This window comes from Pinus tabuliformis, chromosome 6 (assembly GCF_031772625.1).
Source record: "Pinus tabuliformis cultivar Carrire ecotype Pingquan chromosome 6, CPIR1, whole genome shotgun sequence".
Classification (NCBI taxonomy): Eukaryota; Viridiplantae; Streptophyta; class Pinopsida; order Pinales; family Pinaceae; genus Pinus; species Pinus tabuliformis.
In genome coordinates this window covers 1,393,206,505-1,393,223,752 of record NC_142292.1, presented here as the reverse complement: position 1 = coordinate 1,393,223,752, position 17,248 = coordinate 1,393,206,505, and the positions used below count along the sequence as shown (strand labels likewise).

Below are 17,248 nucleotides of genomic sequence, written 5' to 3'. Positions count from 1 at the left end.
AAAATGAAAAGGACCGAGTTGTCTTTGTCGCTAGACTTGTTAAAATGATTAATTAGCGACAAACTTGTCTTTAGACGAGAACGAGTTTCCCTATCGCTAGGCTCGTTAAAACATAGCGATGGGCTTGCCCGAAGGGCAGGTTATAGAACAAGCATATGTTATCCTCCTCAAGCTTGACAAAAATAAAGAGGTACTGGTCAGTAATGACTGGGGAAAAATTGGGAGAACCTCAAAGCTTTGATGGTAGCAAGTCGCTCTTGAACATGACACTTTGTCCTCCGTACCACATCGGGTTGGGTTGTTTCATTCACCCGTCTCATCACCATGGTCCTCGCCAAACCATCCGTATCTGGGGTAATGCTACCGATCCATCACATTAGTGTCGTTATATGTTCAAGAGATGTGTTCAGAAAGAGTCAACCGTGTCCCATCCACTGCCATACATTATCCTTCATCCACCCATGATCGCCACCCTGAATCATATCTCACAGTTTGTTTTCACCTCCACTAAAGTCATTAGCTCCGTTCCGTGTCACTGATGTGGGATTCATTAAGGCCCTCCTTTGACGGATCGCTTCTTGTCGAATTCAGCTCATTATCCAAGAAGTTGATCTAGGAACACCCCCCCAGTACTTTGAAGCTTGCATGCCTCAATGGCAAGTTTCTCACTTCCGGTGACAGGTATACATCAATGACCTTCGGCCAGAAGATTTTGCGTGGTGTTCGATGCCAAGTCCTTTATTCACACCACGTGAATTGTACTGCAGTACCTTGAGGGTCATTGTCATTATTGGTGATTCCTCTCGCGCTTGTTAACAGTTTACATTATTGACCGGTAATCAAGCGATGTCTTTCCATGTTCGACTTCAACGCAATTCTCACATGGATCGACTTGTACTTAGAGTGAAGATCGAACGAGATTGAAGACCCTGGATCTAGTTTCATCCATCCGGGCTGCGATATATATTCAGGATATAAAGACATTTGATATGTACATCATTGCAGCAAATGATCATCCTACTCAAAGGATGATAATTTCAGCAGAGAATTATCAGTCTATCATCAGACGGTCGTCTGTTATATGTACCAAAATGAATTTATAAAGCTGAGCATGGGAATGCCCGCCTCAGCTAGATCATGAAAGAAGAATGAAAAATAGTGTATTGTATTGTATTTTATTGCAGGGCACCTCTCAACCGATTGAATGAACTTCGGATCCTCCTAATAAAGCATTTCACCCGATAAACGACCTCATACTTTAGGGGGCAACTGTTATAGACATTTTTGTGCCTAACAGCATGGAGCATGAAATGTCAATAATCTGAGGGATCCAAAGTCCCTAAACATGTTGTTCTTACCCTTAGAGGAACAAGGTCTGCAAACCACAACACTGAAAATCAGTTCTCCACCTGAAAACACTCAAAAACAGGCTATTTCTGGATCATGTCAGCTGCTCCACTGAGCATCTGCGCTGAATGTCAACTGCTCCTCCTTGTACCTGCGCTGAAGGTCAAAACTAATGAAGGCTACCTGCACTGGGCGAGATTGGCCAAGTGGCACAGTCATTCTGCAAGGTGTCAACTGCCCAGGAAGCTTCCAAACTGACACTTGGGTCAAGGAATTCGCCTAGTGATGAGTAAGAGGGTCTTGATCTCCAAGTGGAAGCAAGATTCTCCAAGTGGACTCAAGAACTGAAGATTAACTAAAGTGGGAGAGGACACAAGTCAGCTTCAGGCCAGTCTCAAGATGACTCATCCTTTCTCCAGAAAACCTATATATAGAGCTCTCTCATGAGGTCTAAGGAGGCTGGAATTTTGTGCAAGTAAGGAAGTGCTGTTGGTTTGTGATTAGAGCTATTGGGTGTTTGCTTGAAGGAGGTGAAGAGGAGATTTCTTTCAGCTGGGAGGTGTTGCTGGATTGGGCCCATTGTGGTTGTAACTCTCTCAGAACTTTACTTCTATTATCAATAAAGTATTTGAGGTTCTTCTATATGCATGTGTCTTTATGATGAATAGATGCTTGTATATTTGATTTATGCTAATCCTATAATCGATTATGGATGTATGCTTCTTGTAGTTTCCTTTTCTTGTGCTTTTACAGGATCTGTGTGTAGCTGGCCCGGTGAAAGGACAAGGAGCTAGGAGTAAGCGGCAAGGAGTGAAGACTGGATCGACTATTAGCGCAAGATAACGGTTAGTAGATCATCCTTTTCTTCCCTCTCTCATCTCATAAAGAAGAAACTTTGAATAGCTTTGCATTCTGTTGTTGTTGGAGTACTATCATCTTCAGAGTGGGATAGAGGCATTCTGCATTAGATACTTTTCCCCCCAACAGCGTTTTCAACCTTTTAGCCCACTCCTTGAGCTCCCTTTTAAGTCTCCTCATTTTTTCTTCCCACACAAAGAAAGGGGATCCTTGAACTTGCCGGTTCCAAGCCTCGGAGGCCACCTCCTAGAATCCTTCTTGATGAATCCATAGAGAACTAAATATAAAGGGAATGGGGCCAAGATTTCCATCCAAGGAGAGCTCAAGCGGAATGGGTTTATGGTCAGAGGTGTAGTTCGGCAGAATTTTAGAGGTGGCCATTAGACCACAAGTCAAGAAGGAGGATTGGATTAGAAATCTGTCCAGACGAGCAGCAATGTGGCTGGGGCCTATCCTTTTGTTTGACCAGGTGAATTTCCCAAATGTGGGCTTGATATCCTCCAATTCCCAATCTAAAATGAGGTCTTCAACCCATTCTCTAGTTGGGTCCCTGACCAGCGAGCCCCCCTTTTTCTCTTCTGCAGCTAGTGTAACATTTAGATCACCTGCAATAATAATATTTTCTGGGTTGTGCAAGAAAATATGGGACTGGAGCGAGTCCCAACAAATTTTTTTCTCAGATGGTAAGACCAGAGCATAAAGATTGAACATACTTACTTGGTGGCCAGATTCTTTATGGAGGAGCTTAGTGAGTAGCCAATGGGGGCAACATTCTTCGTGAATCAGATCATATTTGGAGCTGTCCCAAAAGGAGGCAATCCCTCCAAAGGCGCCTCTGGCGATGACTTCTCTCCCTTGGCCTTTATGCTAGAACGCTTTGCTTGCTTGTAGGAGTAGAAGGTCCTTTAGTTTTGTCTCCTGGATGAGAAGGATTTCAGGCGAGCACATCCTTACAATGTCTTTCAGAGCTTCTTCTTTCAACCTGTTGCCTAACCCTCTGCAATTCCAGGAGATGTATTTCATTATTTACTGGCTTGGAAGGTTGTGGCTCCTTTTGGAGCCTGACCATGCTTGCGCCTAGATCTGGTATTCATCATTCCTTTGAGAGTTTTCTAAGAGCCTTGGAGAACATCCAGATAAGTTTGTTCCTCTCTCTGTTTCTTCTTGGACTTTCAACCCCTGGCCAACTTCATAGGAGTGAATTGCGAGCTGTCTAAATCTAAGACTCCATCTTCTGAATCTCCCTCAGAATTGGAGCCTAGACTGATGCGCTCCTTGTTTTCTTCTTTTTCTCCTTTTTCATCCTCTGATGGAGGAAGAGTTGACTTTGCCTCTGCTTCTTTCACTTTCTTCGACGGGTCTTCTGGTTCCTCTTGGGTTCCAATGGCATCTGTCTTTACCCCAGAGGAAGAACCCTCTTTTGGAACTTCTTTGGCTTTTGGTTTAGGCCGGGGCTTCACCAATGGCCCTGAATTTTTCTTCTCAGTTGGTTTTGGGACTGCCTTGCCCTTTTTGATTTCTTTCCATCCTTCTTCGTCCACTTTGTCCCTGGTTGGAGCTTTTGGGCAATTTCATTGGAAGTGTCCATGTTCGTGACAGGTTTTGCATTTGAAAGGCAGTTGCTCGTAATCCAATTTTTGATAGTGATGCCATTTTCCGACTGTAAGTTTTACTTCTTCGGGCAGTCCAGCTTCCAGATCGACTTCCACATAGATTCTTGCGCATGTATATTGGCCCTTGTTATCTACTTTGTTAATGAAACGACCTGGGCCATTTCCACTCTTCTGCAAGGTGTGATAGCTCCAGCAATGGATCGGAAGATTGGGAAGCCGGACCCAGACCTGGACCTCTTTAGGGGTATCGATTGAGGGATTGAAGTTGGGGGTCCACTTACTAAGATACAGACCCTGATTTCCCATAAAATACGAACTGTTTCTGAAAAGCAAATCTCAATCTTCTTTGGAGGCGAACTGGAAAATGAAATACCCTCTTCCGACAACATAGCAGATCACATTGTTTTCCAGCTGGGGCCTCCAGTTGCATTGGATCCAGTCATCTGTTGTTTTTGTAGAGGGTCAGCGTCCCATAAATTGTCCTACCAACCCTTTGTCAGCCAAGGCTAAGGCGATTTTTATCGGTTGGTCTTCTGGCAGGGCGATCTCAGGAATTTCCTCCAGTTTTTTGATGAATTTCGGGACTTCTGGAATCAAATGTTTCTTCCCTTTCCGCGAGAGCAATCTTCTAAATGCTTCTTCTGAAGATATTGGTGGAGTGGGAGAAGGCTTCCCACCCCCAGGCGCACTCATGGTCGCAGTTACACTCCTTTGCGATCGCAAAACCCAGACGCGGACGCTGTGCCAGCAGCAGCATTGGTCGGAGGAGGGAGGCAGAGCCCGATTGCGGGGATGCCGGGAAGGATTGAGAGCCCAACAGCAGGGGCTGCCAGGCAGGCAGCCTGCGGAGGGCCGCAGGGGCCGAGGAAGCAGGGGCGCGGGAGCTCTAGTTCAAAACGTGCACGTAGATCACCCTGAAACTCAGTGCTGCCCTCCATTTTCATTCGAAGTGAAATATTGTATTAAACATAGGTTTGATCTAAAGTGGTCATTGTATTAAATATAAAGTTTTGTCTTAAAATATTTTTGACTCAAAATGCTTTTGTCTTAAATATAAAGTTTTGTCTTAAAATAATTTTGTCTTAAACTATTTTTGTCTTAAATATATAGTTTTGTCTTTAAAGTTTTGTCTCAAACTACTTTTGTCTTAAATATAAAGTTTTGTCTCAAAATATTTTCGTCTTAAATTATTTTGTCTTAAATATAAAGTTGTGTCTTAAAATATTTTTGTCTCAAACTACTTTTGTCTTAAAATATTTTTGTCTTAAACTATTTTTGTCTTAAATATAAACTTTTGTCTTAAAATATTTTTGTCTTAACCTATTTTTGTCTTAAAGTTTATATTTAAGACAAATCAATTGATATTAATTTTTAATGTAAAATAACTAAAATAAAAAATGAGTTTTTGAGACAAAAGATTTCTTTTGTCTTAAAAAAATGTCTCAAAAGTGCCCTTGGTGTAGTAGTGATATTTCTTTTGCTATTATGTTGGTTATGAACATGTATTATAACAATAGCTATGTATGGATCTCATCATGTTTTCACTTGTAAATGAATGAACGATGTATATATGCCCTAAAGGATGAAATGTCAGCTAATGTGTTGAGGTATCAATGCTTCTTAGCGATTCTTCAAAGAGTACAATTTTAGGAGGAAATTCGATGTTCTTTCAACGTTAAGATGCACAATAAGGCATCATTTCGATCTATCCCTGGGATGCCGTGGGAATACAAAATCATTGGTCTATCGCATAATCCGTCATTGAAATTGTTAAAATCAATTATAATAACTCAGAGCTGCAGTTAGTAGTATTTGAAATAACAATTTAAGTTTATTTGAGAATGACTAAAGTTGCTAATATAATAAATAATATTTCTTATTTCAAAAATATATTTTTAGAAATAATATTATTTTACTAATTAAAAAAAAAAAAAAATCCTTATATATTACAAAATACTTTTAAAAATAATATTATTTAATTTCTTAATTATAAAGTCCCAATATATTTTATTAATATAAAAAATCTGTGCTTTCAATAAATATGATAGATATTCATTTTTCATATTTCACATTTTTCATTAACTTTTAATTTACCAATATAAAAACTCTTTACCTTTTATTATATATTCGATATATATGTCAATTCTTCCTCCACCGATATCTTAACCTAAACTCACTGTGATATGGTATTGCTCCTAGCTAAGCCCTATGGAATGGGAATGAATAACCCACATTAGACCAGAATTTACCGCTGACATGCGTAGGACGCATCGAACCATTTTAGTGAAATATTTACGGTTGATCAAATTGATTGAGTTTACAAGTAATTTGATTTGACAGTTGACCTGTCATATTACCGTTTCTTCCTTATGCCACAGATCACCATAGAAGCCAAAGAAACTTAGCATCATTTGCGTGGGTCATTGGGGTCTGTTTCAAAAGATTGAATAAAGATTCCTCGACCATTACCTGTGGAGTCATTAGCTGCTTAACTTCTCCAATGACCTCACAACTACTGCTGCGATCACCTCGAATGATTTAGAAGGGAACAACATTTTCAACCATATATCCGTATTCATATAATATGATATCTAGAATTTGATTCTGACAAACACCAATTAGTCTGATAACCAATTTTACAGGAGAAATATTTAGTCCACCTTGTTATCCTAGTAATAGCCTTCAATTTATCGATTCCATTGACATAAACAGATCCCGGGTTTAAGAATTTTGAATAGGCTATAAGAACGCTCTTTATTTATCTATAAATACACCATATGTAAATATTGTTGCGTCCAAACGGTTACGGCAGTAGTAGGAAATTACAAAATATATAGATTTGGAAAAATCCATAACCATGAGCACCATAGCCTATGTTGTTACTTTATGCGTCGAAGCGTTACAGAAGTACAAGATATGTATAGAGAAAAAAGCGATAACCTTAGCAAACACTAAGCACCATAGCCTATCTTCTTGCTTACAACTTACAAGGTATCACAAACAGTACGCGCAAAGGAGAGCACGTTCCTCCCGTTGTCATAAAGTATTTGGTAGTTCTGCTGTTGAATGTTACCGAATATTGACATCCCATCGCTGGGTAACATTGCAAGGCATGCTATGCCACTGCCATCGGTATATATGTAGTTCTCTTTTGGCAAATTGAAATCTGCTCCTTCGAAGTGGAAAGTTATTGTCGGAAAGTTTGAAGTTGAAGAGGCAGATTGTTGGTCAAAACAGAGGTCCAGTCCAAGGTTAGACCCATCAACCTGCGGGAGACTAACTGATGAGATCACTGCTTCCTTCACAGCGTCATATCCAGTCTGTTCCAGATATGTGACAGTGGTTCCGGAGTCTATGATAACTCCGCCATTCCCATCGAATTGAAGATCAAAAGTACCATCGGGGATGTCCAATAATTGGCCACCAACGCTGATTCCCTCCAACGAAAGATAATAGAAAGTTGGCTTCGATCTGCTTTGAACCAGGGGAGTCGAACTGAAAGTCTTCGCCTTCAAACTAGCGGTCTGGCCTATAAACAAAGGACTGGTTTTGGAAGGTGGATCAGTAACAGAGACGAGACAGTAAGAAAACTTGTTACCCACAGACTGGCCAAGCTGTGAGATGAAGGACAGAGGACCTCGGCCGAAGCCTACTATTCCACCTCCTTGGCTAAAGCCACCTCCTTCATTGTCCTGCCCGCAGCCAAACGCAATATGGGGAAGGGATTGAGAAGAAAGGGTAAAGCTCTCGTAAGCAAGGATACCCTCCGTGGAGGACTGGTCACCATAAGTATACAAGTATTCGCAATTTGAACCACTGCAAGCATATATCGGAAGAGCTTGGCAAAGAGAACTTGAGCAGGGGACCTTACTGTAACTGGATGAGTGGGAGGGATCAAAGATTGGAGTTGGCTGCCGATAACAATCACTGCAGGGGTTGCACTGTGTCCATGTGAGGTCGCTGCCGGTGTCCAGAATTGCAGAATAAGATAACGATGGCGTACCAATCGCCATCTTCATGAGAAATTCTCCACTTCCTGCATATACTGGAGCCTCCACTGCCTTCACTTCATCAACAGACCTCTGCAGTTTTTGTAGTCTGTCTTGACTGCGTTTGATCGCTCGTTTCAGACGGTCAGTGGATGTAATATTTCCTGGAGAGAATGGAGAAAGCGGTGAATCTGTACGCACAAGATCTATTCTCAATCCAATATGGGGTTCCTCTGGTAATCCTACACCAACAACTTCATGTACTGGAAAGTTGGTTACATGCCTGCATTGAATCAGAGGAAATACTGAGATGAAGAGCGTGAAAGTAATAAGCAGCCATTTGCAGGCATCGAAAGATCTAGCCAATTGCCTAGCCATATCTTGTCCACAACTCCCTAGAGACATTTCCGGAGATTAGGAGAACAACTAACAAGAGGATACAAAAGGATGAAGGGAGGATTATGTTGTGCTCCGTGAGATCCATTGTATTTATAGGAGGCAGAGTACTTCCCTTAGTCGCAAGGATCGATGGGTATCTATGAACTTGACAAATATGAACGGAGAATTGGACTATTTGAGACATCAATGATATTTTTTCCAATTATTATTGTGGAATCTCTTCCCAGACAACGGAGAATTGGACTATTTGAGACATCAATGATATTTTTTCCAATTATTATTGTGGAATCTCTTCCCAGACAAGCAGTTTCTATCACTTTTTGGTTTACACTGCCAACTCATGAACCGGTCCGTTTTATATTTTTTGATGCATAAAAAGTAAAACATTTGCCGTTCAAACGATTCTCCATAGCTGCACAAAAGCTATATACAATTTCATATGATAACAGTCACTAAAGCTATATACCAACTAACCCCATAGTCCGGGTAACCGTAAAATGTAGCAACGTTTTAACCCGAATTCCGTGCCGTCGTTAAGTTAATTATATGATTTAGGAATAGCCCCGGGCAGTTCAATGGATTATGGTTACAGTCATGAAAATGAAGAAGTATTATGTGGGAAAAAAATTAGAGATTTAAATCTCTAGATTCACTGACATTTAAGGAGGAACATATAAACACCTAATAATACAATAATACAATATCATGCTGTACAAAACCACCAACCAATTACCCATTTCTTAAAAAACAAAAAAGCAACTACTGTATTTTAAGTCATGAAAGTTACTTATTACTGACAGTTAAAAAAAACATACACACAAAAACCAAAAACCTATATATTTTAAGAATATATGAATAGGAGAGGTGTTCTTAAATATTCTTAAGTTTACAACCAAGTTAAATTCAATTATAATTAGATCATGTGCAAGAACTCATACACAACATGGTAACATACTGCACAGTGAAGATGACAATTTTGTAATGACCTCGCTAAATAAAGAGCCATTATTGATTTGAAGAAGTACTTACCTGGCCTGCTACTGCTGTTGCGGTGAGGGTGCTTCAAAACTGCTCCCGCACTCTCATTACCGAATAACCAAAACCACCCAGCCAAATCGAGTATACCTAGATACTCGACCCAGTATGCTTCTCAACCGATGCATACCGTTCCCCCGTGCCCAGAAACTTCAAAACAAGTAAGGCTCACAAACCAGTATGTGTAAATTTCCTCTCCTTCCTCCTCCAACAGCACCTTCCTCCTCCAACAGTACCCGAATCAGTTTCCTTTCCACTCACAGCAAATACACTCACAGCAAATATACTTACACCAAAGAACACCTCAAGGCAAGGAACCCCCCCTTCTATGCCCTCGACCTCTCCTTATGTACCCTCCATTAACGGTGGTTGCTCCCTCCACCTATGAGCCCACCGCTTCCCTTCTCAATGACACCTCTCAACATGCAGAATCGGATTTTATCTTCAGGATATTTTAACATGTGCCCTTTTTCTTTGCTTAAAATTTTCTATATGTTTAATTAAAGTCTTAAGTCCTATGCTTAATTATTTGTCCTATGCTTTATTATGATTTTTAGATTATCCCTTTAATAATTCTTTCATATATTTTATTTAAAACTTCTTTAAAATAGATAATTATATAACCTGATTTTTAAGGCTTTACATAATTCCTTACATTTATTTTCTTTATAACCCTTTTCTTTTACTTTATACTTTTAAACTTAATATCATTGGTGAGCACTCATTAATCATGAGGCATTAAGAAATATGGGCTGATGGTTAAATGCGACTTTTCTATATGAAGGGGTGTCAGGATATTTAATATTTTAGGTAACTTAGAATATAGTTAATAGTGCAGTGCATGCGATACATGCATATGTAGCTATCATATGCATGCATCGTATGCATGCTAATATTCTCGTGCTCTCTATTTTAATGATGGGTCATTACATACACCCCTCCTTCAGAAAACTTCGTCCCGAAGTTAGAGTTCAATACTTATAATAGTGATTAGTACATTCTTGCTCGGATTGAGTATTGAGGTTAAATTTTTACTTAATGTGAGAACACTATAAAATTGGTGTTTTGAATACTTTTAGGTTTATAACTTAATGATCATGTTCTACTTCCTCAGGCCCCCCCCAGGCTATCACTACATCATCCTATCCTTCCTAATCTCTTCCGCTCCCATCCTATCCGTCCTCTACTGGAGTATGCCATGGCGTCAGTTGTACTGACCCTACCATTCATAAACTCCAAGGGTGACAGCGTTGGCTATACCGACCTGATCCCTAGTAGGCATCTGGCAGTCATCATCACACGTCTAGGGGAGCGTGACTCGCACAGTCCTCCCATGACTCCAGGGTTCGGAGGATAAACGGTGGGCAACACCTCCACCCCTCCCAGTAGAATCAGGGTTAATACCCTATCATGGAATCTCTTTGAGCCTTAATTGTTCTGAAGTTTCTGTCATCACGTGGTCATTTCGGTAATGGGATTTTATCTGCAATCATAAACACTTGTCCATGCATTTATAACACGTACATTAATATTTTCAAAAACACATAGCTTATGTATATTTCATACATGTTATCTAAAGTATAACATACCTTGCCATAATCTATTCATGTCATTAGCCTTCATATTCATAATATAATCATTCTTTCGTGTACTGTTAGTGCATAAAACTCATGACTTTAAATTACTAACTGATACTTGATTTTTGATCTTACGAACACATATCGTTATGTTCCAAGCTGTCATTGATCTGAATGTGTTTGCTCCAGTAACATTTAACTGGGTTATTGTCTTACTTGGTAACAAAATGCTTCATATGGATAGTCATTAGCGAAGACAAATCTCAATTCCTTCTTTTTAACAATACTGTTACTCGGTGTGTTCTTTTATATATAATTTGATTGAAATACCTAGCTCAAGTATGGTATGCAACACGTTTGGGGAACATTTTTTGAACTGAACATTTCCTTTAACAATAATACACCGAACACTGCTCTATCTTTAAAATAGTAGTACTCTTTCAATACCTTGGCCCTATGGGTTGAATTTATGCTCATGGAAGCTTTGCTCAGGTTGTATTCATCGCTTATCTATTTGCTATATTAGGTCTGAATGTTACGCAAAAAGCTTAGCTAATACAGCTACTAATGCTTTAAAATTAGAAAATATGTTAACCAAAGGACCAACCAACTGAAAAATAAGAAGAAAATTTCCACGAAAATAAAACAAATGAGAATAGATAATTTTGGAGCAAGTTGTAATCAAATTGGGTGCAAATCCAAATGATTCCTCATTAATACAAGCCTTGATTAGATCAAGAGTTACAGATTTTCAAGTGCTCAGGAGAAAACTCAAAATATCAGCTCTAGAGCAGGTTCAAACACCAGAGACAGTACAGAAAGAGAAACAACAATTGTTATCCCTGTTTATCGACCAAAATAAACAGATATGAAAACAGGATCAAAAGTTAAGTAAAAGAGAAGAGTGAGCATATATGTGCAGCAATCACTACTGAAGCAACGACTACAGAGGGAATCCATCATAGAAGTTAGCAGAGACTTTGTCACGTCTGAGCATTAATATCAAGAAATTGATAATCTCAAAAGATGCTTTCTATAAAGGATAATGAGATAAGGGATTTCAAGTAGGTAAAAATGCGATCATAAATAAGGAGCAAGAAATAAAGGCTAAAAATGCAAAAGAATTTGATTAGTTCAGAAACTAATTAACAGGTACACAGTCACTTGGGGTAATTTTGAGTAAGGGAGATATTATATGTGACTCTTTAGAGGTCTCTTTTGAATGTTATTTGTCCACTGAATATATTTTCTGAAGTAAAAACTATTAAGAAAACACCTACAGAAGTCTTCATACAACTTGAAGAAAGGTCTCATAGAATAATTTATACAAACTCAAATATATCTCCTATGTCGAGAAGTCAAAGAGAAATATCTACGCTGTTGACAGGTACAGAGGAGTGAGTCCCCTAGTAATTATAAAGGAGGATGACTAAACATTTAAAATGAGCATCTAGAAGATTGTAAAAATATAAACATCATTACCCATTGTTTGTTATAAGAGCATAAATAATAATAAAAACGAATCCATCCAAGCAAGGTATACAAATACAAGAGAATAACATCAAAATATTCAAGAAAGTACTTATCTCTAGAGAATATGTCAACTCCTTTTGTTCAACTCTTCAAGGAGTTAATCTCGTCCATATTATCATCAGCAGGAAGTCCATATCCTCAAGGAATTCACAGCATCAAGGAGTCCATATCATATCATCAAGGAATTCACAGCTTCAAGTAGCATCTGCTTTAAATCTATGTCTTTTTGAATAATTTTAAGTATATCATACAATGTTGCAAATATCATGTAGGTGCTTACATCACCCAGGGACTGTAAGGACTTAGGAAACTCGTAAAAATATCAGGGAAATGAAAATGTTGACAAACTTAAATCAAATTATATATATATATATATATATATATATATATATATATTTATCTAAAAATAATGAAGTTACATTCACCTTAAATGTTTTCAACATGATCCAAAATAAAATAGGTAAAGAACATGTCTAATTTTCAAGGACATTTCCGCTTGATAGAAGATGAATCTAATTTTCAACAGATTTTTAGATAAAAGCTAAGTGGCATAACCATATATTTAAAAGAAAAAGGGTTCCAGGTATAAGCAATTCACAGAGGTAACTGCAGAATTCTGGTAGAAATCAAAACTACAATTATGCCTAGGAACCGGAAGGGACAGAGTAATAGTCACCTTATCAATTTAGGGATACACACTAAGGTAGCTGATAGACCCAAACATTAAGGTTAGAAGACCAGAGAAAGGCTAGATTAGACTATAAACAACAACAGATAATGGTTCAAAACCATGAGGAGCATACCATCTCACTTAAATAGTTATCCAATGCAATCCAGATCTTATATAATTTATATAAAGATGTCTGTAAGCTTCAAACTAAAATGCTTTCAGAGGAATTTGCTTTTTGACAAAAAATAAAATAAAATAAAAGAGCTTGCTATGGTACTCTAAAGTCTAAACCATTTAGGGGATAAGATTGCTATATTCTGTTGTGTATTCTATTATATAAAACATGCCTGGTGATTTAATAGATGTTTTCGAAATTTAATTTTAGAGAGGAAACGTTCTATTTTAAACACACCAACAGCTGCATGTCAATAATAACAAAATAACAGAAGCTTGATTCAAATTTCTCTTGGTTTTCAGTCCTCAAAAGACTTTTCATTGGTCTCAAAACGTTGAGCATTTTGAATAGAAAAATGGTTCCTTAAATCAGTGGAGATGAGACTTTTGACATTCTGCATAGATAATCTTGACCAATTTATACAATGTGTGCAGAAAGACATATTAATAAATTATGGTTATACTTTAAAAAATGTAAACTACAACATCATGTTTTCAGGCTCTAGAGGAAGTATAATCCATCAGTAAGCATCAAAAACAGCAAAAGTCACAAAAATGTACAGTAGTAGCAGTAAGAGAGGAACTTCACAACACCATAAGAAAAGGAAACTATTTCTGAGAATCTGGAGCCTAATGCTGCATGCATGGTGCACCATTATACCATGTCTGCACCATTATACCATGTCATACTTGAGCTTTGAGAATACACCCTTGAACTCCATGAAGATCAATTAGCTTGTTTAAAACTATTATTTGCCAATTAATCTTGATCAAACTTTCAGCATGCACAACAGATTAAAGAAAACATACAAGATGTTATGGTAGAAAAATGAAATTCTACAGTTCTCTAATATAGCACTGCATTGAATTCAATGGATTGGAGGCAGCAGTGAAGAGTATCTAGTAGTTTTGGGAAAATTGTATTTCCTGAGAACATCATTCTTCTACCCTCCAACATGATATGTTAGACTGCTTTTCAGATTCATCTGGCTTAGAGATGACACTTACAAATATAATCATATTGGTAACAAAATTTTCTTTCAGTGTTTGAAATCTAGTGTATAAAATATCTCTATTCCTCAATGTTTCATGGAAGTCAAATAGTCAGAATATTTGTTGCCTTAAATATACCGATGACACTTTCAAACTGATGTGAAGCAAGTCTAGAATTTATAGGAAGAGGACATTATCTTTTCACACACAACTACGAGTAAGCACATTAAATCTCCGAACGGTAGAAAAGATCTTTAATAGCATTTCCTTATGTTAAAGTTCTAGCCTTGTAGCAGTATCTACAAAATCTTGGATTTGCTTCATGGTATCTGTTTCCATATATCTCTATATATCTCTGTTATGCGTTTTAACATTATATATCTCACATTCAAATGTATTGAATTTTTTTTTTTTTTTTTAGATATCAATTTAAGTAGAAAATCAGTGATCTGAATCATATCACATAAGAATTTTCCTCCAAATCTCATGGCTTCCAACTAGTGGTGTATGCAGTTATATTTTATTGAATAAACTGTCATCTAAGATTGAGAATTATTATGCAGTGATGTAGTTATATGTGTCATGCTGCTTTTCTTTTTCTTTTCTTTTCTTTTTTTTCCCTTTTTTTTTTGCCTACTGGGCTATCAGTTTTGTGTCTTTGAGAATATCCTATCTTAAAGATAGGAATTTGCATATGCTTGCCAGTTAAAGCTTGAAATCAATTGGACCAGTTCTAGTCAGATGCAACTTGTGTTTATTCAAATCTTTCATAAAAGAAAATAAGAAGGAAATAAACTTGATTGACATTTTCAAAATACCTAAATAGCAAAAGGTGGGTCTAAAAGATCAGTGATGTACATATTCTAGACATGAAGAATTAGGAATATGTAATGTACCTCTCATCTTATTTCTATCTGAATAAAATATATAAACCCCACAGAAACATAACATGGTGAGTGAAAGCGAGTACCATGCAAAAGAAATTGACGATTCATGGGATGCCACATGGAGTGATTTAGTTTAGAATCTACACTATTATAGAGCGCAGGTAAATCCGTTTATGCAACTATGCTGTAAGCAAACAGTAAGGGTTTACCTCAAGGCAAGCCTGTTTTACTTTCTTCTCTGCGAGCTTCAACTGCTCTTCTGATAGAGTGATACCTGTATATTTGCATCCGGTTTTCTTGACAGCCTCTAGGGCTAAAGCTTCCCCAGCCGCAACCAATTTCTAGCACCTCATGGCTAGTATCTATTTGAGCTTTGCCTATCAATAAGTGCAATTTTCTTAGCTGTTCATCCTGCAACATTCTGAGACTTCGTGAGGTTTTTCCCCTTTATTAATTAAATAATAGATCAAGGGTAATAGATTTATGCTGGTGTGATGGCATCCTCCAACATTCCGAGACTCCATGGGGTTTTTCCCTCCAATAAATTTAATAAATCCAAGGGTTACATGGATTTTTCAAAAACATTATGAGAATCCAGCTGTGATGTGATAATTCAAACACGCGTAACAATTATGAAACACGGACATTCATTGCAACAAAAGCAAAGCTTTCTTAACCCAAATGTTGGCTTGAGGTTTAACGTTCAAATCACCACAGTGGCTTCGATGCCATGCCTTGCTGGCCTCTTTAATTTGTAATAACTGCTACGAGATGGCTAGAATTAAAACGATTACTAACAGAGGCAAATATCCCCTCCAACCACTGGATGCAAGCAGATCCCAAAAATATTTAAATCAACAAACATAAACTTTAATAATAAGAGAAAGGCCAATTCACAATAGAAGTCACTAGCAGAGCTCGGCGTCCCGAAACATGCGCACATGCAGCACAGAGATATTTTATCGTATTCCCTTCAAATAAAAGATTTTACGCGTGTATCCATCATTACTTTAGACTTCGCTTGAAGAAGCCCCACAATATCCGACAAAGACAAATTTTCAATATCCTCAAGGAATAAATTGCAGAAAACCCTAAAATATACATTTTGGAAGACCTATCCAACAAAATTCGCACAGTAAAGAAATAATTTACGAAAAAGAAAAAAAAAGGAATTGCAGCCATATCAGGTGTAAATAGTGGAATAAATCGGGAGAGACCCTAAATTATATGTATAATCATCTTATTTAGATTTACCTGTAATAATCTTAATTTAAGACAGCGAAAGAAAAACCCCCAACTCAGTCAAATAACTGGGGTTTTTAGAAAACAAAAATTCTGAGATATATACACGGTAAAATCTGGAGAAAAAAAACAGAAATCCCAAAAATCAAATTACAGCACAGAAGTTAAAACTAAAAATTAAGGACCGTCTGACAGAGCTGGAAGTTAAAAAAGACTCGTAAAGCAAATAACGGACAATTCACACAACAAAAAAACCAAATTTATCATAAAAGATCCCAAAGCGAACGCCCAAAATAAACCATAAGAAAGGCAATTTAATATATAATCATTAGCAGAGCCCAGCGTCCCGAAAGCATGTGCACATACAACACGTGTGCTATTCTGTGGTATTCACTTCCAATAATAGACTATACGCGTACATAAGAAATTCATCTAAAGTTTTGCTGGAAAACATCGCATCGCCGAGGTAAAACACACACCATCTTTACTATAAAGAGCAGAACAGCATGAAAAAAAAACCTCATCTTTGAAGGCTATGTAGCAAATTGTAAGGTGAAGGGCTAACTTACCGAAACAAAACAAATCAGCACGCACGTCAGGGTAAACAGAGGGCTAAATAGATATAGACCCTAAAATTCATAGATAAACATCATATTCTAGGTTTGCATGCAATAAACTTAACTTAGGTCAAAGCAAAAAATAAAATCCCTACTCTCAAGATTATAACTAGGTTTTAAAGAATTTAACGACCCTGGAACCCTCTGAATAGTTAAACTTTTGCGAATTTTTTTTTTGGTCAAATCTCCTACGGAAGTTAAAAGTTAAGCACCGGCCGACGGAACTGTAACTGAAACGATGGCCGTTAATTCGAATGAAAATTCGCGAAACTTGGACTGTAGCCACAACAAGATGATCGAATCCGCTCTCCTAT

At 37.7% G+C, this 17,248-nt stretch overlaps 1 pseudogene; it reads right to left on the bottom strand.

Moving 5' to 3' along the window:
- Positions 1-6,595: 6,595 nt before the first annotated feature.
- LOC149263833 (aspartic proteinase nepenthesin-2 pseudogene) lies at positions 6,596-8,249 on the bottom strand (annotated as a pseudogene).
- Between the last annotated feature and the right edge of the window lie 8,999 nt (positions 8,250-17,248).